Here is a 24,319-nt window from a genome sequence, read left to right as displayed (position 1 = left end):
ACACACTGGACGGCACGCACGCGCGCACACACGCATGCACGGCAATCATAATAGAACCTATACAGAATTTCTATTCCTGTAACATTGGCACAAAAATAGTAGCCATGGTTGCGGCATCAATAGACCAATTATTTGTTTACAAACATTGGGATTGGGACATTGTTTCATGCAATCAATTCCCAACAGATCTCCAGACCTGTTGTTTTGGGGAGCACTGGTTTCAGTTCATTCAACCTCCTCTTGTGTTGGCTAGTGAGGTGCACCCTAGGAGATATAGGCCTACTTCATTGCGCAACAGTATTGCGCACAAAGAACAGCTGATATACAAGCTCACATCGCGTCGCAGACGTGACTGTTATGAGCTTAGGTCTGCGGGACAGAGTATAAATTATACTTGATGGGCTGCAGGTGCGCGTGCAGCCATGCACAAACAGGCTCTGCTGCCTGCCGTGAACATGAGCGCACCTCCCGTTCTTATGACAGCGACTGGAGGTGTGGTTTTGAGGACAACTGTTTTGAATTGCTATTATTCTTCACACACAACAGAAACCAAGGATTATAAATGTCAAGGGCGCGCGCATGCTGGTGCCATCAGTGTGACGTCGTCTGTTAAGGCGTCTATACAAAAAAAATGTCATCTGCTGCTGCATGTTTCACCTGCCCTGTCCTATAAAGAACAGTAGTGAGGATTGATGCAGTATATTATGTAGTTAACACAATGTGTGCTTCCCCTATAAGCCAGAACGTGGCGCCAGTGCCAAATAAATCCACAATATATGCTTACAAGACAGGTCGCTTCCGCCCGCCCCGGAAGTGGTAGTCGTCCATATTTGAGCCAGATCTTCATTCTAGGCTATGCATCGTCGCAGGACGCTTTCACTTTCTTAGCGTAATCAAAGTTCAGACTTTTTTAAGGTCTCAAAGATGGCAGTTTGTCTCATTCGGAGGAGAAAAAGGACTATTAAGTGGGCCAAAAAATAAATACAATGATCTACAAGCTCACAAGGTGTCACAATGCTTGTAGATCGGCTATTTTTGCTATCATCGTTTGTCAAGTATATTGTATTACAGTGGTATTGCATAATGGCTTAATCGTTTGATAGCATTAGAAGACTTAGTGATAACATGACATATTTATTACCTGTTCTAACTTGGTGAGTTCTGTTCTATTAATACAGTTGATACATCTATTTGTTAGATTTCTCTTCTCACCAAGAACAATCAATGTCTGGGTCAGGTTTCCAGCTATGCTGTAAGTGAATTACTTGTATGAATGCCGGCCTTGTCTTGTTGTAAAATCATCTCCATTATGTAACTAATCTTATTGGACATCCCCCCCCCCCCCCCCCCCCCCACACACACACACACACACGCACACACACATGAATCATCGTTCCCCTCGGTCAGTCAGAAAATCAAAGTGGGATTGCTTCTCCCATCGAGGATTTATAACGAGATTAAGGGCTAAAGCAAGTAATTATAATCTAGGAATACCGTTTACTTTGTGATTGATTGTTGATAGAGATGAAATATTTTTTTTTTTTGCGGGGTAGAGGGGGAAACGAATAACAGAAATGGTCTGAAAGTGACGAATCAAAGCAATTCTTTTACATCAAATGCCAGTGGCGTTCCCGACTCTGTGGCCATAGCAACAAAACTTGACAGTTGATGGGTGAGGAGGGGCGATTTCACAGCCCAAGATTGTCTGTTCTCCGTCTCTCCGGAGGCTGATGAGCGCCCAGATGATCATATTTAGCCCACCGCGTGTCCATCATATGTCGGCGAGGACGCACGCGGCTCCCTCACACCCACAGGACACGCGGGCCTATATGGAACGGAACTCATTTACTCTGCCCTCGGAGCGTGCCCTTAATTCCCTCCTCTCTCGTTTCACATCATGGCAAAATCAAATTGGCGTGAGACAACCGTTGCCAGAAGATTCCTGGGGAACTTGTAAAACATGCTTTCGGACCAACTTTCGGGTGTGTAATTAATCACCGGAAAATTAAAGTAAAAGGCGAAGGTTTGACCTTGTCCTCAGAGAGTTAACCCCCCATCCGCGGCGGCGAGACTATTTTTACATTATTTTCAATTATCGTCTGAAACGGACAGGACCCCTTGAGGAAGGTAGCCTCATTTTACTGCCAAGTCCCCGTCACTGGAGCACATTACGGTGTTCTTAATATAGTCGAGCTCTAAAAACACGGTCAGCCGGCACCTCGCAATGTCCCTTACTTTCATCTCCCCGAACGGCGATATGGAGGTGAGGGACATTGTGAGGAGCTGGCGTGCAATATTCCTTCTCTTGTTAAGAGCATCCTTTTGATGTGACGGGAATATATACATGGTCCCAGCACTGTTTTCAGAAATAGGAACGTCTGCTTCGAGACAAAAGAGTGATTTGGAGTGATAGAGAAGGTCAACCGCATCATTTTTCCTTTTAAATTTTCATAGCAGCCGGATGTGTATACAGAACACGGGGCAGACCGTGGGCGACAGTCAAAGACACAGTCCATCAATTCATAAAACGTCTCGGCGTGAAAGATGTCACCCAAAAAGTGCTTTCGAAGAAGAAAAAAAAAAACTGTCACTTAATTATACACAAAAGCGTGTTTGTGCACAAGCAGTGTCCGGGATAATTACTTTAGAGATATTGTCTTGTTATAAATGCCTCCTTCGTTTGTAGTGACAGCATCTTAATTAATACACACTCTGGGGGCGTCACAGAGGCCCCGATGCCTGCCAGTGATTGGCAGATAGATTAATATTGTCAGGCCCTTGAGACACATGTTACACTCCACTCCCAGCCACAGTTACTCGCTTCAAGGACAACTCTCTCTGCTACCACTGTATACCCCCCCCCCATCTCATTCTTCGATTCCTCCACCCTTGTACCACAGAGAACACAATATTGATGTATATATTTAATGAGTCTAGGACAGAGTGGCATTACGACGCACCGCCATTCCAACTACATGGCTTCCATGTGCGTTTAGGGTTAAAGGAGAATTCCACACTAGAATGCTTTCTTACCTTTATTTGTAGTTGTTACGTCCCCACCAAAGAGATCCAGGTGCATTATTGGCCATTTGTTTATTGATTTTTGAGCGATGGAAATAAGCGAATTAGCACAACACCCCATAGCCCCATTCAATTCAATGCAATTCATTGAGGGCTTATGGTAGAGGAAATAGCCAATAATGCGCTTTTGCACAAAATAACACCTGGACCTCTTTGGTGGGGACGTAACAACTACAAATAAGGGTAAGAAAGCCTTCTAGCATGCAATTCTCCTTTAAGATTTGGGTTAGAGACAGGGTTAGTATATGCGACATACACGTCGGAAACGCGTTGGAATAGTGGGTTTCAGATTGCCTATGCCAGGGGTGGACACACCTTTTTGACTTGAGCTACTTTCAAAATGACCGGCTCAACAAGATCTATACACCAAAAACAAATATTATACCATTGCTGGAAATAGTTTAATATTTTACCTGACGGGGCTTTGGAATAGCGGCGCTGGTGTGACATACAGTAGCCTGGGGGGAAAATTGAAATTCGTAGTTATTATTATTATGTATAATAACTTTGTAATGCTATTCACGTTTGTGCGCAACACTCTTGAAAAGAAAGTAGGCATATTGCATTGGGGGTTTGAGCTGACAGGCTCCTTTTGAATGTCAATCAAGACACCTTAATTCAAGTGGCAGATGCCAAAAAATGGTCGAGTTTTTTGGATTTAAATTACATATTCTTTAGGCCATGTCATGCATGTGGTCTACCTGCACAACCTTAGTGATCTACCTTGTGGGTGACCCCTGGCCTATGCCATGTGTGTCACGTGTCACAGGACAGACAGGCAAACAAAAGATTCATAAAAATAAATAAAAAAAGTGGAGAAAATATTCATTCAAAAAAAAAACTGTACATGCCATCCTGCGGGACCCCAAATGTCACCTCCGCCAGTGTCTGACGGAAGGCCGCTTGTAGGATACTTGCTTCAAGGACAGATGTACTCCAGACCACAGCACGATCAGTCTTCTATTTATACTGTATGCTCCACGGATAACGGGACTTTGAGCATTAATCCCACCGAGGCCCAATAAGGTTCGCTCAGGAAAAAGAAAATGTCTGAGACACAGTGGAGCTTTGCCACAATAACAGGGATATTTGTTATGAGAGAAAAAACCGCTTGAGAGACAATTACAGGCATGGTCACGCACAGCGCTGGAAGCATTTATATGGCCCGTTTTCCACTAGACTGACACCCTCAATCCAGTTCATAAACCTCTGTGAAGGACAGTAAATGCTTTATGTGCTCAGTTCCTCATTAAGAGTTTACTTTTAATTGCAAGCTGCAAGCCGCAATGACCCGGCCCTGACAACTTTGTCCACGCCGTTACCATGGAACAACATGACTTCAAATGTGGGAGTAGTTTGTAAAACTATAGGAGCATTGGGGCGCTAACTTTCAGGCACCACAGCACCAGCAGATGACAGTGTGACAACGATTCATGCCAGTGTCAATGGCGCTAAGACTTTAACTCAACTGGGCTGATGCCCAATGGGTTTGATGCCCACTGGGAACAGATACCTCTTCAGTTATGCAATAGCCGTTACAAAGATTGTGAATTAGCTGCTTCCTCATGTCGTCATGACTGCCACAGAAGAAAAGAAAAAATAGACTATAGGAAACGCCTACAGAATAACTGCTGTCTGTAATGTATTAGTTTGCAGAGGAATTGCTCCTTAATTAAGAAAACTGATGTTATTGTCTGTTCCGTTTTGTTTCCGCTCGCTTTGTTTACCATTTTGTTCTGTAGTGTCTCTTGTTTTATTTCCTATGGTTTGTTTGTGGTCATACAGTATGTCTTGTATTTTAAAATGGGAATATTGTGTTTACTTTGTCCATCACTGGTGGGTATACAATAAGCTGCCAAATGTTATGTGGCAACTCAACCCCAATAGTTGAGATACCCCTGGTCAAATAATTATATTTGTGAATTATTGTAAAAGTATTTACCACTCACAATTAGGATAGATTTTTTTTAATCAATGTTTTTGATCAAATCAATTCGTTTTGAGTAATTTGAGTAACTGTTGCACCTCTAGTCCAAAAGTGTTCACTAGATCTGTCCTTGCCATTCCGTCTCCACTTTTCAAGTACAGTTGTGACTTTTCGGCAAATGTTTGCAACTTTTCACCTTAACTGCCATCTCACGAGCACATACCTGTACATGCACTGACTTTTTTGCGACCAAAGAAAAAGCACCTGCCATGGGTCGAGTGCCAAAGATCAGTGTCCAACGCGCTGCAGCCGAGCATGGCCTCAACCCCTCCCTCCCCTATTGCGGTGTGCTGCCTGGTAATTGAACTTTTCTGTGCCTGCTGCCTTGGCAGATGTGTGTGTGCGCGCGGCCAAGTCCCACTGTGTGTGACCTCCATGTCCTCGACCTGGCCAGAGCTGCCATCCCAGTAATGGCTATCATATCTCAGCACAACTGCTTTCACCGGTGCCCTGCTCTCTCTCTGTCCTTCCCGTTTTCTCTGTTTTCACTCACTCTCTTGTTTCTCTCTCTCCCTCCACCCCCCCCCCCCCCCCCCCCCTCTCTCTCTCTCTCTCTCTCTCTCTCTCTCTGTACATCATTACTTCACTGTATTGTGTAATTGGGAGGTACTCAAGGTCAGTGCGGCGTGCCGAGATCTGCACTCATGGAATATCTTTTTGCCTGAAACAATATGTCCAATTCGGCAGAGGAAAAATGATCTTCAGGCTGTTATTTGAAGTCGCCTGCAGTCTATAAGGAGAAGAATTTGACGGTAACTAATGGAGAATATTACCTATGTTGTCGTTTTGTTTTTCCCCTCCCTCTAAATAACCACTTAGCATTTTAAGAATATAGGAGGAAATTGCAGTGGTGATAATGGAGCCGTTGAAAGATGGCCGGAGCTAGTCGAGACTGAGGAGGTACACAAACGCCTGTGGCAGTCTCATCAAGGCAAATAATACATTTACAAAACAATCCGTGCTCCACAGTACATTAAGCAATCTAGTTTCCCTACCGCACTACGTGAACATCCCAAAACAATATCAGTCACACAGCACTAACTGGAGCAAGAGAGTGCTTTTTTTTCTTTTCTCCTAAAGGCAAGTAAGTGACATTAATGGAAATCAAGTTAAGCGCCCACTATGCGGCCATTTGACTTCAATGGAGTTCAACTCCGACTGTGTATTGTGGTCGGAAATGTCAGCAATACACAATTCATGAGGTTCCTTTAGTTTAAACAGAAACAGAGTTGCATTCAATTTAATTTGGAGATGCAAAATAGCCCTGCCTCATGATCATCTACAGTATATTAAGCGGGAGAAGTGACACTTTTAACAAGTGCCACTTGCAATGAGCCATCATCACATTCTCAATCACAACTGGTCACATATGGTGACTCGGTCAGGACCCCTTTTGGCGCCACAGTGTTGATTTCGTCGACTAAAACTAAGACGAAAAATGTTCTTCGACTACCTTTTTCCACTGACGAAAACTAAATGGAAACTAAATAAAAACTAAGCTATGATCACTGAAACTAAGACTAAATATACTGACAATTTCGTCAACAAATAAAAACTAGACTAAAATGTTAGGAAGGGACTACTAGTGGACAAGAGTTCCAGTAAGTCATTTCATAATTGGTTGCATGCTGAAAATAGCAAGCTCACATTGTGAGCTTGTAGATCCGCTATTTTCAGCAAGTGTAAAAACAGTCAATACAACAGCATCAAGGCCCGCCAAAATACATTTTAGTCGACTGAATCAACTGTAGATTTAGTCGACTAAAATGTTATGATATTTAGTCGACTAAAACTAGACTAACACTAAAACATTCCAGGTGACTAAAATGTGAAAATAATAATAAATTGCTGCCAAAAACAATACTGTGTAACACACCTCATGTTTCGGCGTTCATGGTCATCTGATAGACTGCCAATGCAATGCAGAAGTGTGTCACTTTCAGGGCTGCAACTATAATTTATTGTCTTAAGAGATTATTTCATGGATTCGCTTTATATTCAATTGAATAATCAAATAAATACTATACATTCATGAATTCATGAATTACCTCAGCTGAGTGATTCAGTCTTGTAATGTCCAAAAGAGATCTGTGATATCTAGGGCACGTTCGGAAATAGTGCACTGAGCGCACTGTGCAATGCAAACTAATAGGCGAGCGGTATACGGTGCGGTATTTCCGAACGCGCCCCTTCCTCATGTTCTTGATTTAAACCACGTACTGAAGCGTGTGTGATGCACGCTCAAGCTGTGACAGAGCCCACATGTGGAAATTGATGACCCTTTATTGTTGTATGGTGAAAGAAAAGGGAAGGGTATGGGTTCACAAATTCACCAACGATGAGACATCATTGAACATTATTTTCCATCAGCGCTCTCTCTCTCTCTCTCTCTCTCTCTCTATCACCACACAGCAGCGGCTGCTTTTCAGCTGCCATCATATTCATTATCTACCGTGTGCGCTGCAGGGGCTTTGGACCATAGCATAAGTGGTTTTCCTGTCCCTGCATAGTGAATAATACAGTTTTTTGAGTGGTTCAGCCACTCCAATGACCAGCAATGTCTGACCCTATGTATGTATGCATGCACAGTGTGCACACTGACACTTTGTCACCTCTTGGTACCGCATGTATGTATGTATGTATTAGAGACCTGCGGATGGCGGATTTAACCACGGTTGCCGCGGTTAACTACAGTTTAGGGTGGATTTGGGTCATTCACATATATTATAAATTAATATTGTATAAACCGTGGGTGAAATAACGCAGGAAATAAATTAATGGCCTCTATCTATAGGCGTATTATAGCTTTTAAAACGCACAAAATCTCGGCAAAATCTTGCAATCCACAACCACCCGCAATCCGCGGGTGGTTGCGGATTCATAAATTGGAATAATTAATTAATGTGGTCGGATAACAGGGCGGATTATAAATATGCACACGCGGATTGGGGTGACAAAAAAGCTCATCCGCAGGTCTCTAGTATGTATGCATGTATGTATGGGGTACCAAGAGGTGACAAAGTGTCAGTGCACTGACACTTTGTCACCTGATGATGGGAAGCTGAAAGTGGTAAGCTGTTTTATAGTTTGGCTGAAATAGCTAGCTGACCTACTAGCTTGCATGCCGACACATTGCGATGTTGCTCACCTGCACTTTTCAAAACACCAGAGGTTAAGGCAGATCTATACGTTTCACAGTCAAATGATTTACTTTAAAGGTATATTCAGTGATTTGACTTAATTCAAATATCACTTATTTTTTATTTTTTTCTGGATAATCCTCCCTACTATAGAGTGTGCTGACCATATAAGGAGTTCCTCCCTGTCCAGTGAGCCCCTGGGGTCAAAAAACCCTAGTTTCAGTTTTGGTGGCGGGTGGCAAAACCTTCATCCAATCAGGATGAGAGGGGCCTTCCCCCAATCATGATCGAGTGGGGGCGGGCCTTGGTGCACATGCTGTTGGCCTGTTGCACTTCCCCCCACTGTAGAGCGTGCATGTGCACATTTTGTTACCGGGGCGGACTGGGTGGTTTTCCAAATCACCCAAATCACTGAATGCTCCTTTAAGTTAAACAAATACTTCAGCGGTTCGTCGTTACGGTTGTGGTGCTATATATCACCTCAGGGTTCTTCAGTTGTAATAAGATTATGGGTAGAAAAGATATATACATGTTTTGACCTAAGCCTGTAATTCCAACCATGCAGACACTCCAAATGAAATTACAACGAGCCATGTGGCTCAACTATCGAACCTCTGTAATGTTTAATTAAAGGGAAAACCATATTGGGTGTATGGCAGTAACTCTGGGAAATCTATCTGACCTACACCGCATTACTGAGTAATATGGTGTAGGTCAGCCGCAAATCAAAAGCCCCATTTTCCCTCATGAATAAAGAGGTGGGCTCCAAGATACAGTCATGTTAAAACGAAGCACTACAGAGCACTTCATTACTGTCCGGCAGAAACCACGTTCCATCTCCATGTTCACATCTTTTCATAAATGAATGCCCTGCCTACATAATCGCGTACATGTCGCACAAAAATAGCAAACACAGCTGGACTACCAGTTCACAACGTATCGCACCGCAACGAATCGTGAGCTTGTAGATTGCCTATTTTTGCCATTTATGAATATTTTGTAAATTACAGTAAAGTGTGGGTTTTGTAGATATTTGACCAATGAAAGGTATTAACAAGAGCGTGTGACTAAATAAAACCACATTGGATGCAGATATGGAAAACAGGTATCCCCCCCCCCCCCCCCCCCCCCCCCCCCCCCCCATTTCCTGAAAATGTACGGTTTTGGACATACAAGGTTTCCACCTGACAGCGATAACATGTAAAGGGGCCAAGTTTCTGCTAATATATTTCCAGTAGCAGCTGTTCGGAAGGCCCCTAAGCCCCTAAAACCACCTCCTACACCCCCCCGCCTTGACTTTCGAGCACGTGGGCGAATCAGAACGTGGAAGCCGGATTCGGCTCCATTCCCGGAGGGACGAAAAAAAGAAAAAAAGGGGTGGGGGGGGGGGTCGGCAGGTGCCAGCGATACCCCTTCAAAAACATGTTGGCTACTATATTCTTTCTCTCTCTCGCTCTCCTTTCCTTCCCTCTGGCTTCCAGAGTGGATCAGCCACACGTGAGTTGTCACAGCCATATGGTGGTCTGTTAGTATCAGCTCCAGTGGTGGAAGAAGTACAGGGTTTTATTTTTAACTTCAGTGTCAATGCCACTACTCTTGTTACAAGTACAAGTAAAAGTACTAATTGTCCCATTACACAAAAATATTTCAAAAACATTTGTGTATAGCCGAACTGAGGTTGTGGACGTGGATCAGCCATTATTATTTTTTCATAATACTTCACTACATGTGACTCCAGCAACTCACCCAAGTCTACGGTCAGATGTATTTTTTCTTTTCTTTTCCTTTTTCTTTAAATAAATAAATAATAATAATCAAAATCTGCAATGTACAGTATCTAATGCATTTTTAAATAATTGTGGTGGAGGGAAAACAAAATACAGTATTTGCCACTGGTGTTCAAGTATATAATGCTAAATAAAGTAAAAGTAGGCTACTAAAACATTATAAGTTATATAACATTATACTTATAAGCATAAGCACATGTATACTTGAGTAAGTGTACTTTGTTGTTCAGCTCTGGAGTTAGCCTAAGATGGGGAAAGAGGGATGACGTCAGAATCGAAAAATACATATACGAGAGTCTAAATCTTAGGCTACTCTGGAGTCTCACAGTATATAAACCCATCTTCAGTCTCACAGGGAAAAAGTTGGATACTGTTCCTGCAGTGCACTGTAAGAACAGTCCCCCCCCCCCCCCCCCCCACCCCCACCCCCTTCACAGTTTACTCGTGGCCCATATTCTCATTCGCTGCGATCTGTCATTATAATGTATGGCGGTATGTGCTACCGCAAGTGCATGATTCATACAGGTTAATCGCATCTAAGTGTAATCTCAGAGCTATGCATAATTACATCTTAAGTATGTAGCACAGCTAGCCTACAGTACAAAGAAATCACCAACAAGAGAGAGAGAGAGAGAGAGAGAGAGAGGAGGGGGAGGGGGAACCTCAAAATCCCAATTGCATTCCATTACCACGGCGGGGCACCGCATCATCTACCCTCCCTGTCCCCATTATGCAGAAACCTACATAATAATAATGCTGTATAATATATCATTGTCCGAGACCCCTAGCGCCCAGCCCCCCCCCCGCCTGTGAGACCTGGAGTGGCATGCGGCGGGTACCACTTAAGGATAAATTATCCCCTGGGTGGAACTCTGCAGTGCACGCTCGCAAGGGGGACATTTTTTTTCTATATTTAATTCATATATTTAACTCTGAGACGAGGCGCGGGGCTTATAGTGGAGCAGATTACTGAAACGATCGTTCACTTGATCATACAAGCACCAAATTTGGCACACAGGTGCTTCAGAACCTACTCTCTCAGAAAAGTACGTTGTCCACTTGAAAAAAACAAAATGGACACCATTTTTCAAGATGGCCGCCATTCGAGGTGGTTTTAAACAGTGTTTGAGTTATATTGAGCTATAAAATCCTATTTTGATGGCCTATACATCAAAATATATGTTTGAGTATGAGAAATCCAATTCTGCATTTAGAACATCAAAATTATTTAATAGTATGATACAATGGGAATTAAAAAATGAAGTGAGGCAGATTAAGTCCATATTCCATAATAATCCTTCATGTGGTGGTACAAGCACCAGATTTGGCACAATTGATGTCCAGGATGTACTTTCTAAGAAAAGTACGTTTTCCAGCTGAAAATCCAAGATGGCCGCCTCGTCAAATGAATAAGTAGAACTTTAGTGAACAGAAATGTGTGATCCACACATTGATCCAAACAAATGAATGTATTCTGACTGGAAGAACTGAATGGTGTCAATTTAATTCCAATATGGCCGCCAGTTTTCAAGATGGGGGCTATTACGCAACTGGAAATTTTTTCGGAACCCGTTTTTGGAAGCTGTCTGATCACAGATATTGTTGAAGGGCAACATCACCATTCATTGAAATGCTGTGATCAAGCTATATTGGTTTGTAATTTTGTATATAAGATGAAAGCACAACCAGGACACACTGGTGACATCACTGCTGTTAGACTCAGCATGGGGTTCAGTGTCGGCTTGTAACGTAGCTGTAGTTGTGGTTTACTAACTGTTGTAGTCGTGTACTCACTGTAGTTTGTAGTATACTTTAGTGTCCTAAATGCTATCTAATAAGCCCCTGTATACTGTATATCTCAAATAGAAGTTTAGTTAGTTGTAGCATTGTAGTTGATAGCCGCACCTGAATTGACAGGATGTGTCAGCGTGGGAGAGCTGAGACAAGGGTTACAGGGATTCAGTTACCTGGATGGTGTACAGATCGCACAGGACTTGCACTGGATGAATGGTCGGGCTAGGTGTAGGGCACCAGATGCTTGAACCTAGATCCATCCCATATTTCAATGTGCTTTGATGTTTTGTACGGTTGGGTGGTAAAGAGATATAGCCCTCGGCCTTTAACCGTATAACAGAAGATGTTCCGCTACTAAAACTGATTGGAGGAAGTGTCAAACAGATACGAAAGAGGAGTTGAAGTCTCACCGTATTTCAGGCAATACACCTGTTGCCCATCATGTTAGACTCATCCAGATTGGATGATGGAGGTGGCAGTCAGGATACATTGAGGCAAAACAGTACAAAGTATCACCAAAATTGTCGGGCAAATGTTTAGCAACTGAAACTCCAGCGTTCCACTAAGAGAGCAGCTGAAATTCAGAATGATCCTGGTGAAGGACATGCAAAAATTCAAAGAGTGCAGTGCAGCGGATGTGATCTCCCCTCCATCGAAGCCCTGTATGACGATCGTTGTGTCAGCAAAGCTCGTCGTGGAATTATGAGGGACCCAAGCCATCCCAACCGCAGACTGTTTGAGATGCTGCCACATGGAAAACGTTTTCGCAGTCTTGAAGCCACTGGAAATAGACTGCAAATATGCTTCTTTCCCCAAATAATCATGAACATGAACGAACTGATAAGAACCAGGGCGAGAGTTTACCTAACTTTGCTATTACAGGGAAACATGCACATGTACATATGTTACTATTTTTCTAGCACTCTTTATTCTATCCCTTTGTTTTGCTGTGCTTGCTGTGTTTTTGTTGTTTGAATATTAGCCTATGCTATCTATGCCGCTGCATTGTCTGTAAGGAAGCCAAACAAAAATAAGTTTTACTCTTATGTACCTGTAGCCTACTGTACATAAGATGTAACAATAAAGTCCAACCTTGAACCTTGATCTAGGTTCAAGCATCTGGTGCCCTACACCTAGCCCGACCGTTCATCCAGTGCCATTTAAGTCCTGTGCGATCTGTACACCATCCAGGCAACTGAAGCCCCGTTACCCTTGTCTCAGCTCTCCCACGCTGGCACATCTTGTCAATTCAGGTGCGGCTATCTAACTACAATACTACAACTAACTAAACTTCTAGTGGAGATATATACAGGGGCTAATTAGCATTTAGGACACTAAAGTAGCCTATACAACAAACTACAGTGAGTACACTACAACAGTTAGTAAACCACAACTACAGCTACGCTACAAGCCGACACTGAAACCCATGCGGAGTCTCACAGAAGTGATGTCACCAGTGTGTCTTGGTTGTGCTTTGACATCACTCTTATATACAAAATTACAAACCAATAGAGCTTGATCACAGCATTTCAATGCATGATCAACGAATGATGTTGCCCTTCAACAATATCTATGATCATACAGCTTCCGAAAACGCTAATTTTGAGTCACGTAATAGCTGCATCTTGCAAACTGGCGGCCATATTGGAATTCAATTCCAACACCATTAAGTTCTTACAGTCAGAATACTTTCATTTTGATGTTTGGATCATTAACACATTGAGATTCTACTTCGAAAACCTTTTTGTTGTTTTGTTTTCTTGCATTTGACGAGCCGGCCATCTTGAATACTGGCAGCCATCTTGGATTTTCAGCTGGATAAGGTGCTTTTCATAGAAAGTACATCCTGGACACCTTTGACATGTGTGCCAAATTTGGTGCTTGTACCACCAAGTGAAAGATTCTTATGGAATATTGACTTAATCTGCCCCAGTTTTTCGTCTAATTCCCATTGTATCATCATAATATTCAATAATTTTGATTTGCTAAATGCAGAATTGGATTTCTCATACTCAGAAACATACATTTCGATGTATAGGCCATCACAATAAGATTATTCAATCAAACTATAGTTCAAACACTGTTTAAAACCATTTTGAAAGGCAGCCATCTTGAAAAATGGTGGCCATTTTGTTTTTTCAAGTGGACAACGTACTTTTCTGAGAGAGTAGGTTCTGAAGCACTTGTGTGCCAAATTTGGTGCTTGTATGATCAAGTGAACGATTCTTATGATATATTGACTTAATCTGCTGCACTATTAGTGCCGAGCAACGGCACTAAAACTGCAGCTTAGCCGTCCTCGTCCTCGCCATACTGTCCAATTATGAATTCAGAATGGGCCGGGTCGCGACACGGAATCTGTATTTATGGAGCTCATCCTGGCTGTCTCCGTTCCGTCTTCAGCGATTTCACCCATTTAACTCACGTTTTTACCCCAGGCGAGGCGTAGAACTGCGCGGCAACACTTTATTTTGCAGTGGTTCCACTGCAGTGCGTTACTGTATATTGGCCTGCGTATTAGCCTATGGATGCATGCCTAAACCATGATATTGTTTCAGCACCACATTATAGCCCAACTGGTTGGTTGCCTACACAGTAAGAACATCTACCGGCCTATCTATTGAGGCATTGCATTAACACTTTTAACAGTTACCGGCATGTCACCATTTTATCACAGTTCGTTTAAATGTACGAAATAATGTGAACACACATGGTTCACACGTTGGAAGCAAATTAAGTGCTTTCAATGGAGCAAATCAAATGCCATCGATTCAGAGACATTATCGAGAGCCAAAATGAAATGGATCTCTTTGTATACAGTAGATATAGACTAGAGCAGTGGTTTTCAACCATTTTGATACCAGGGCCCACTATTTATTCAGCATTTGAGCCACGGACCACCATTTGATGACATTATAGCCTCCCAGACTCAAAACTAAAGATTTTTGTTTGTTTTTGTCCACAATTCTATGCTGTATTAAGGAGAGAATGTCGATCAAAATAACAATTCTTCTACATTCTCTAATTGTGTAGACTTCTTATAAATGAACTAGTAATCCAGATGTTTAACAATAATTTAACTCCTGAGAGCGTAAAATTAAACCAAATGGACCAAATGTTGGTTTAATTTTACGCTCTCAAGAGTTAAAGATCTATAAGGGTCCATTTGGTTACCAACTCTATCATTTAGCTGGGGACCACCTGGAATCCTCTCAAGGACCACTGGTGGTCCCCGGACCACTGGTTGAAACCACTGGACTAGAGAGAGACTATTGCCAATAGTTTGGGGGGCCATGACCACCCAGTGGGCCCCCGGCCACAGGTTGAGAACAACTGTAATCTAAAGGACACTGGCACTCACCTTGTTCAGCGTTGCGGCGGCACTGACCATCAAACACGCTACAGCGCATCAGGTGCCATGTCCTACAAAGCAGCCATGCAGCCATGCAGCCACACTCCACTCCACCCCGTGCCCGCTCGCGTCCAAAGGCATCAAAACGATAAAGCTTTTAAGGACAAGGATGAGAGGGGGGGGGGCTTTAGAAGTGTTGTGTGTGTCCCTTGACCTTAGCCGTGATTATCATGATTGCGTTTCAAATGATCAGGGGTGGCTGGGGGGGCTTGTAAGTTATGAGAGGTGAGCCATTTAATAATGTGTGCACTCTGTGGGTCAGTACGCTTTTGTTGCCATCATGAGTTGGATGTGTCAGTATAGTATACGACTTATCTAGTTTGTTGGATCTGAGATGACCCTAACCCAATTAAGGTTCTCCGATAGGTTTCTGTGACATCAAAATACTTTTAAAGGCGTAGTGAAATTAAAAATATGTTTTTCACACTTTGACCACATCCGTGGTCATCTTATGAGCATACCTAACAATGGATGCTAGAAAAATTGGTACATTTTCATTTGTGTATTTTTATATCAAAAGTCCATAAAATCTAATAAAAAAATGTAATTACTTCCTGAAAACGAAAACGTACTGCGTGATGACGTGTCGAGGCCCACATCGATAAAAGCCAATAAAAATGAAGCTCACCCTTTTAATTCCCCATATCTGCGCATCCGTCCAACACAGCTGCTACTGCTGCTACAGAAATCCTCCATTTTTATTCCCATTCAAGATACCATTCAGACAGTGTATTACTCGGTTTCAACTTAATCATCACGCTAAAATATGTATCTGAAAACATTATAGGGTAGAAATAAGCAATATAACAGTAAACTGGTACAGCTGGCCGACTATCTGACTTGTAAACAAACAAACCATGCGTACTGCGTATAGCGTTAGCTACCGTCCCACCGCCTGAAGGGATGCAACGCTCTGATTGGTTCAGAAACTTCAGAGTGGTGTTTCAACTTGAATCCGTCTAAAACTTCAAAATAAAATGTCCACCATTTCCGTTTCACTACGCCTTTAACTTATCCGTTTATTTCTCCATTGATCATGAGCCATGGTTTATTTGTAAAGTACGCATGGCTGCCTGGGTTGAAGCTGTAGACTACTAGACTCAGTGAGAAGTGCATGTGCTGCATGTGGCCTGAGTGAAGGCTGGGAACTGAGTGAGGGCACCCGACTGTGATTGGCTAATGAGTTAAGTGGTGTGATGGCAAACACATGTGTCTCATTATGGATGCAGAGCAAGGGAAATGTCCACCAGAGGCTGCCATGTGGACAGCATGGAGATAATTCACAACACAGACTCTGTAAGGAAAGGGCCAAACATACTCTGGTATGAAGTGAGCTCAAGGCCTCAAGCGCATATAGCCTATATACAGTATATCCATTGTTGTTCTTTTGGCATATTATAGTGTGTGTGTGTGTGTGTGTGTGTGTGTGTGTGTGTGTGTGTGTGTGTGTGTGTGTGTAAATTGTGAAATATTTATTACAGAAATAGGTAGCAGGTACTGTACGGGGTCATAGCCATGGCCACTCAGCCCTATATGCTCCTTCAGCATTATGTTCCCTCAGCCTTAAGTTCCCTTATCGCTATAGCTGTACAGCACAAGGTGTATTTATTCACCAACACAAAGAAGAACAGAAGTGTCCTCACCCTGGCCTCCGTCGGAGCCTTCCTCGATCGTCTAGCTCATCTCCTCCTCCTGAAACTGCTCCCACACAATGCTCACGTCCAGAGCTGGACGTCGTCATGTTGACGACTTGCAGGTGGAGCTGCTGGAGAGCTGGTGCTGCCCTCTAGTCACAGCTGCGTCTCTGCTTGTGTAACGAGATGATTCCTTATCCCTCTGCTGACATCTATCTGGCTGCCTGCGTTTTATTTACAATTTAGGCATTTAGCAGACTTAATCCAGAGGGATTTACAGTAAGCAAGAACAACACATGGTAATACATCAAATACATAGAAATAGTCAATCAAGGATCCTAAGTAAGCTATAAGAATTTAACATCTGTCTAACAGTAGCTTATCTGGACAATGAAACTATATAATAAGTATACACTATAGAATGCTAGGGCTATACTGTACATAATATGCTATCTAACCCCCCCCCCTTCACTAGCCCCCTGCCATATGGCCCCCAGGTCAGCTGATGAGCCAACACCACTTGTGAGAATGGCCCAATTAGTGGCTGGAATTACCGTAGTATACAGAGGCATGGTAGAGTGCAACGACAAGGTATATTTAATACAAAGTATTACAAAGACAACAAAAAGGAAATGAGCTCAAAAAGCACATCTGGCATGGTGGTGTCCAGCTCTCCACCCAAAGCACAGTATGAAGTCAACTGGCACTGGCAGCCTTTTGTAGTCAGCTGAGCTAATGAGCCTGGACTCCACCATGTCAAGGGATATATTCTAGAATACAGCATGCAAAAATACCCACATACAATCAAATATATACAGTAGGCGGCCTATATTAAAAAAGACTACATAAACTACACAGGTTGTAGTAAGTAATGATTGCTTCACAATGATCTTCTTTGCACTACTATCAAAACTGTACTGGACCATGCCCTATCACACTGGAAAACTGATTAGCAAATATAGCAATTACAAAGTCACAGAGAGACAAGCAGCAAAGCTCATGGCTTATTTCTAACCTAAAATGTTTTCAGATATGTTAGTGTGCTGATTACGTTTGAAATGCGCAATACACTGTCTGGATGTCACCTTGAATGGGATTAAAAACGGAGTAGTTCTGTAATCAGAAGCAGCTGGACGGACGTGCAGAGAGGGGAATAAAACAGGTGAATGAAATCAAGATTCATTTTAATTCATGCGAGGCTCGACACGTCATCATGCATCACGCTTTTGTGAAGTAACTTTTTTATGGACTTTTGATATAAAAAATACACACAAATTGACATTTTCCCATTGTTTTGGCATCCATTGTTAGGGATGCCCATATGATGACTCTGCATGTATGGTCTAAAAGTGTGAGAAACTTATTTTTCATTTCACTAGGTCTTTAAAACCCCAGAACACTTGTTTCCATTAGGGTCCTTCATATTCAATTCATCAGAACATTTAATTACATAATACTGTACAGTACTATGCAAAAAACCCATCTAAATAAATAACATGTACAGTAAAGGTTTATTGTCAGCTATAGGGTTATTGTCCGTGTCCTCCCTGTTTTCACCTTTGCTCCCTCCTTCACCCCATCCAGAGTAGCACCGACAACAGAGCCGGCTTTCCGCAGCCTGTTCAGGTTCCGTTTTAATATTATAGACCCAGCCAGCACACCGTCGCGCTTGTCGTATCTTCTTACAGCGTAGTGGCTGTCATTGATGTAGGCCTCGATCTCACTGATGCTCTCATTATCATTATGGTATACCTGCAGACTGAGATGTTCTGGATGGCAGCCTGCACCGTATTAGGCCTCACGTGAGAGCTCCCCATATGTGCGATGACAAGAACAATGAATGTCTTTGTACCTCGACGGGGAGAACAGCACATTTGTCTCGCGTCTGAAGAGGAACACAATCTGTGCCCTCCCCCCATATCTCAGCGAGGCATTTCCCTGATGTACACTTTGTCATGGTGTCACTCGCCAAAAATAGGCAGAAATACCATGGCATATATATATATATACACACACAGTACACACACACACACACACACACACACACACACACACACACACACACACACACACACACACACACACACACACACACACACACACACACACACACACACATTTTTAATATTATCATTACGATCTCATTGTTTTGCCAATTATCTGGGGGCCCAGATAATATCCTCACAGTGGGCCCCAGACCACAGGGACAGAGAATGCATTCTCTCTCTCTCCCTCTCTCTCTCTCTCTCTCACACACACACACACACACACACACACACACACACACACACACACACACACACACACACACACACACACACACACACACACACACACACACACACACACACACACACACACACACACACACACACACACTCCCTCTCCCCCCTCTCTCCCTCTGTCATTATGATGAACGAGCACAGAGGCGTGGCATTGGGCAGGGCGGATTTGTCCCGGCGGAGAGGTGAGCTATCAGTCAGGTGGAAGGAGATTGTGTTCTGCGTGCATGTGTGCGTGCATGTGTGTGTGTGAAGGCGACAGTGACACATCCATAAACCTGAACCACATCTCTCGGCAGGTGGCATTCTTGTCCTTGGCACAAGATGTTACCCCCCCACCCCCACCCGAGGACGGCCTGTTATTTCTTCTGTCACCGGCTAGTTAGTCAGAGCTCACATAAGTACCCACCCCCCCCCAATACCACCACCACCACACACACACACACACACACACACACACACACACACACACACACACACACACACACACACACACACACACACACACACACACACACACACACACACACACACACACACACACACACACACACACACACACACACACCTTTGTATTACAATACTAACATGACATTATAATTGTTCCTATTTTGATCATGAGACCAAATTGCTGAATGTCAGTCTGCCGGTGTTCTTCAGAATATGTATGACACTGTTTCATGACACTATGCATTGCCAGTACAGTACCAGTACAGTACCAGTACAGTGGTTCTTTTTATTTTATTTTCAAGGACCCCCATAACTCTGAGAGTGTACAAATGTCAATGTGTACACATGTGTATACACTCTAGGGCTGTCACGACTAGTGATTTGTGTTTAACTACCTATAAAGACACAAGGAGAGGAGTTTTGCGTAGCAGCTAAGTTTCCATGACAACGGATACAAAAACAATCCCACATGCAGTGAGAACGTGTACAACAGCAACAACAGCATTTCGCCTTTCCTCAAACCCACATCCAGTCTTTCGTTAAACAACAATAAATCCACCATGTTGGTCAATAACACAAGGATATATATAGCTATAGAGCGTCGCAGTCCCGCCTCCTACCCTGGACCAGGAAATGAAACCCAATGCATTTTTCCCATAGACATTTCTTAAAGTATTTATTTAAAGACGGTTACGCCGCGGACAAAGCCAACTCGAGTCGTGACAACTCATGACAACACAAACAATATTTTGGACCAAATAATTACAAAGAAGAAAAACAACAAAAAAAGTGTTGTAACCTGACGTTTTTTTCTTCTTTCTAATTATTTGTTTGGTCCAAAATATTGTTTGTGTTGTCATGAGTTGTCACGACTCGAGTTGGCTTTGTCCGCGGCGTAACCGTCTTTAAATAAATACTTTAAGAAATGTCTATGAGGAAAATGCATTGGGTTTCATTTCCTGGTCCAGGGTAGGAGGCGGGACTGCGACGCTCTATAGGATAGCTGGCCACTCGCTTTCTGCTGGCTCCTCGTTTATTGTTTTTGGTTTGCTTTAAGGAAGACTATAGTCAATAGTGCATCAACGTGGGAAGGATGCAGACTTATTCCCTGACTATTCACTGGGAAAAGACACGTTCACTTGGTTGTTAGCTGGAGTAACAAGGTAGCTAGCTACCTGCATGGCTACCTGGAGAGATTGGCAAAACAAACACCTTGTTACGTGTCCACCACACAGTGGGTTTTCCACGCCACCATTTCTTGTCTGCATCTTCTGTGACATACTGCCTGTAACGGCGAGACGTTTATTATTGTTATTTTTTGGACCTGTAATGGTCCATATATTACCTTCAAATACCTTGAAGGAACGTTGAAGGTCCCTCAACCCTGCACTTTGAGGACTACAGGACTATAGCCTATATTTAGCGCTATAGCTCTGAAACCTTCTGGTCATATTTGTATGTCCATGGCAAAAATAATATATATTTTGATACAAATGTCCACCACAAGCCGACATGGTGATGAGCCCATCTGCACAAGATGACAACAATAAAGCACAACTTTGAACCTTGATACAACAGGCATTACTCTAATCCAGGGGTGGGCAACTTTGACGATGGAGAGGGCCACTATATTTCCACACTCACTCCAGAGGGGCCACATTGCTGTCGTAGCAAAAATAGCAGATCTACAAGCTCAAAACGCGTTGCACTGCGACGCGTTTTGAGCTTGAAGATCTGCTATTTTTTCTATATTCGAATTGAAATCTTGAATTATTTTTTGCTATTTTAGAATTGGAATCCTGAAAATTTACATTTTTATGTAATTTCAAATGCCTTTCATTATACTTGTGTTGAGCATTGAGCTACTAATTTAGACTGAAGTAATTAAAGCGGTCATGTTTGCATGTTGTGGAATTGTAACAGCTGAAACCAATATTATATCAGTATTCTGATATGAACCTGAGGGCCACATTAAGTGAAGGTGGGGGCCGCATGTGGCCCCCGGGCCGCCAGTTTCCCATGTATGCATCCCTAAACCTAACCTCTAAATCAGTGGTTCCCAAACTTTTTCATGTCAAGGACCCCCACATTGACACTCATTAGCCCGCGGACCCCCATTTGAAAATACATGCCAGGGACCGTCCATAAGAGAAGATTTTTGCGGCTATAGCAGTGATTTTCACTGTCATTTCAAGGACCCCCAGTTTGTTGGTTCCATTTGTACACTCTCAGAGTTACAGACCCATAAGGGTCCATTTGGTTCCAAACTATCAAGCTGGGGACCCCCTGGAACTCCATCAAGGACCCCTGGGGGTCCTCGGACCCCACTTTTGGAACCACTGCACTAAATGTCTAATCCTAGTGGTCCAAACACACCGGGAGCGATTATTTTGTAAGATGAATTCACATTCATCTCAACTGCTGTTTATGTTAAGAGCACATGCACACTGAGTGCGATCGAGGCGATGAAGTAATTATTTTCCCAAACGAGGCAGAGTTTTCAACACAAATTAAATCATCAACTTGTATGAATGAGGCACCATGCACCAAAATGCAAGTTTGATGTGAAATAACAGCCTTGCTTGTTCGTATCATCATTCTCCTTGCTGCTGGTGTGCAATGACTCTCTTTGTTTAGGACCAGAGCTGCTGTCTATTTCTTAAATACGGTATACTCGTGGACACACACGCACACGCACACGCACACACACACACACACACACACACACACACACACACACACACACACACACACACACACACACACACACACACACACACACACACACACACAGAGAGAGAGAAAAAGGAACGCAACCTGCTGCTGGGCAAAGGTGGCGCAGCTGCCCACAACTTGCGCAACACAGGGAAAATGAAGCCATCTATTACGGTAGTGGAAGAATTATTCAAGCTTCGGATAGGATGGCTGGAGGCATAATTCTACCAAAATTGCAGTTTTTAAAGTCTGTACTCTGTCTGTACTATATTTTTTCTTTTACATATTTATCACCAACAGATGATAATGCAACTAGGCCTTTGCAGTGACACCATCGGCGCTGAGGTGAAAGTATAATATTAATACGCTTTCTTGGGTGACATATTCTCTTTTTTTACACCCTGATTTGTAACAATTTGACAATCATGTTCCTTCCAGGAAAGGCTATTTTTTTTCTCTCTCTTCTTCTTCTTGGAACCTCCAGCACATCTCATAAACAACAACATATGCTCAACAACTATAGTTACCCTGGAGGCAAATTTAACCTTGAGGCATCATCAGCAGATGTTGGCAAGAATAACAGAGATTACAATAGCTTTGGATGCATGATTCAACCGCAACGATGGGCTCGTGATAATTATTGGCCACCAGCGTGCGTTTGCTTGCTTATGTGCAAAAAAAATAAAATAATCATTAATAAATAAATCGCAGTCATAAACTGAAATATAATATGTTGGGCTCCTCTCCATTCGACCCTCCGTGATTAAAAAAGGAAAGATGCAGAGTGCAGGTTTGGCAGCCCATGATAAAGAGGCGATATGCGGTAGCTCTGGGCCTCATGTTGGAAGAAGCTGAAGCGAAGTAGAGGTGGATAAGTGTCACGCCTGTGTTTGTTTATGTATATATTTATATTATTTTATTTAGAGCAATTATTTTTTACCTCCATCTTTCTCCCAAAGTTGTCGTTATAGGCCAATTAATCCTCCCCACACAATTTCTGCGTTGCCACTGCGTTAGTCTCTCGAGACGGACTGTTGGCTCACACACTTTTCAAACGCTTCCACCTAACAGTTTGTAGTTCGGAAGCACCGGTAAATGGAAATCTGTCCAACAATTGACCATGTCCATCAAATTTCCCCTGAAAAAAACCTACAAGTTTAAAGGGAGTTACATTAATATTGTTCTAGCAATTACAGAAAGCTTCATTATGCATGAGCTTCTCTGCAGCACCATGTCGATGCCAGAAGCGCTTATAAAATGGTAATCACATCTCGTACAATTTTCACAAGTAAGTTAATTTAAGCAGCTAACTATTGACTCCCGGGCATCCTTTTTTTCTTCTTATTTCTTTCATTTCAATTAGTCATTGATGCTGGTACTGTGAGACTCCAGATTCTAGTGTGGTCAAAATCAATTACCGGAGCATATGGGATTGTGGGCTAGGTGTTTGGACTTTGTGTTCATCTAAAAATGCCTGTCTCATTATAAACCATCGCACAGTAGAGATGCCAGGCTGCAGAGCCCAATATTATTTTGGAGGCATTTCTGTGTTACGATGCCAAAAATGTGATGCACCTGTAATATATTTTAGACAAAGAACTGGCCAGTTGCCAAGAAGCAGGCAGTTTGGGGGTGTGTAGCGTTAGTCTGACGTCCCAATAATCCGACACTGATAAATCTGACTACCCAATATTCCAACCATAGAGCTCCATACTAACCCAATCCCCAAACAATAATCCTAACCATAGAGCTCCATACTAACCCAATCCCCAAACAATAACCCTAACCATAGAGCTCCATACTAACCCAATCCCCAAACAATAACCCTAACCATAGAGCTCCATACTAACCCAATCCCCAAACAATAACCCTAACCATAGAGCTCCATACTAACCCAATCCCCAAACAATAACCCTAACCATAGAGCTCCATACTAACCCAATCCCCAAACAATAACCCTAACCATAGAGCTCCATACTAACCCAATCCCCAAACAATAACCCTAACCATAGAGCTCCATACTAACCCAATCCCAAA

At 42.8% G+C, this 24,319-nt stretch overlaps 1 protein-coding gene across 1 annotated transcript in view; it reads right to left on the bottom strand.

Moving 5' to 3' along the window:
* The window catches only part of tnni4a (troponin I4a), a 99,314-nt gene extending 82,415 nt beyond the window's left edge, over positions 1–16,899 (bottom strand). The window contains exons 1-2 of the mRNA XM_079494433.1: positions 16,845–16,899; positions 15,151–15,295 (exon numbers count right to left, since the gene is read on the bottom strand). The gene's annotated coding sequence lies outside the window, so the exon portion shown is untranslated. The remainder of the gene's footprint in view (positions 1–15,150; positions 15,296–16,844) is intronic.
* Between the last annotated feature and the right edge of the window lie 7,420 nt (positions 16,900–24,319).

The sequence above is a fragment of the Electrona antarctica genome (assembly GCF_951216825.1).
Source record: "Electrona antarctica genome assembly, chromosome: 23".
In the NCBI taxonomy this organism is placed as follows: domain Eukaryota; kingdom Metazoa; phylum Chordata; class Actinopteri; order Myctophiformes; family Myctophidae; genus Electrona; species Electrona antarctica.
Note: the sequence above shows the minus strand (reverse complement) of the source record. Positions and strands in the feature narration are given on the sequence as shown.